Consider the following 1,541-nt stretch of genomic DNA (forward strand, 5'->3'; position numbering starts at 1 on the left):
CAACATTTTAAAATATGAAGACTAAAAAGCGCTTAAATATGTAATATTTCTTTTAAAGCAATATATTTTACTTTAAGGGTCGAGAGTTATTTAGTTTAAGAACGGTATCAAATAAATAATAGAGTTGGTGACACTAATCAATTTAAAACCAACTCATTTGGAACATAATTAAAATATTCCTTCTATTTAAAAGCAAAAAATATATATTATGAAGGGTTTTTTAAAAATATTTTTACATTTTATATAAAATTTGTAAAAAGTAAAACAATATAAACTCAAAACAAATCCACTTTAATTATAACGATTCATATTTTAGTAGTGTCAAAAAAATTAGTTTTGAGGTTGAACAACTAAAGTCGAGTTAATTCAAAAAAATTAATCAAATAATTAAAAATATAATTAGCTACTAATTAATTAAATACATTACTTAGTATAATGTCGAGACTAAGTTGTAAGTGATCTCAACTATTAAAATTAGATTAGGAGTTTAATCAAGTCCTTAATATAACAATCCGAAAGTCAATGATATCGGAAATTGTAACACCCTGAATTCATTTTTGTAATTGGATTATAGAAACATTTAACATCATTAAACTATTCATATATTAATTTAAATATCAATAATCAAAACTAAATATTATTCTTAGCATAAATACATTTATTGTAACAGCTCGATTTTTAGTGGTGTCGAAAATAGTAGTTCGAGGCCACTAAATCCGGTGAGTAAGTTTGTAAATTTATTATAATATTTACGAGTCAAATATAGTATTAAAAAGGTTTTTGAATTGGTAATTTATATTTTATAATGATTTATTAAGTCAAGTAGTATTAGAAAGTGAGGTATCAGGATCTCGTTTCTATAAACCGAGTCATAAATATTTTTATAAATATTTACGGAGTGTCATTAAGATGGCATTAAGATTTTGTTGAAAAATTTTAACGTTTCGATAGTTAATTAATTAAAAAGAACTAAATTGAAAAAAATAAAAAACTTTCTAATTATAATAATTAAGTAATTAAATGGACTGATTAATAAAAGAGAGAGAACTTAAGAGATAATTATACCTAAAATAAAAAGATGAGGCGGCATAAGGAAAGAAAATAATAAAATAAAGCCATTTAATGGCAAAATGGTAATTTAAGTAAAATTAAAACAAACAAATAGAAAATTCTAACAGGTTCTATTGAATTCATCTTCAATTTTGGTTCAAAAACAAACATAGGAGAGAGCTTAAGCTGGTTCTTCATATTTTTGCTTCATGTGAGTTTAATTCTTACTTTAATTTTTATATTTTTGATATTGTTATAATTAGGTCCAACTAAATCTTACATTAATTTTTTATTTTATTAAAAATTTTAGAAGTTACCATTGATGAATATTAGATTTTTTATATGAATAACATGGATTTAGAGCTTTGATTGTGTTGTATGCTGATTTTATAAAGTGATTTTGTTAAATATTGATTTTAGGATTAAACTGTTAAAAGGTTAAAATATTAGGGTTTGATAGTAAATTTTTGGTTTATTAGGGGATTTATAAT

This window comes from Gossypium hirsutum, chromosome A12 (assembly GCF_007990345.1).
Source record: "Gossypium hirsutum isolate 1008001.06 chromosome A12, Gossypium_hirsutum_v2.1, whole genome shotgun sequence".
In the NCBI taxonomy this organism is placed as follows: Eukaryota; Viridiplantae; Streptophyta; class Magnoliopsida; order Malvales; family Malvaceae; genus Gossypium; species Gossypium hirsutum.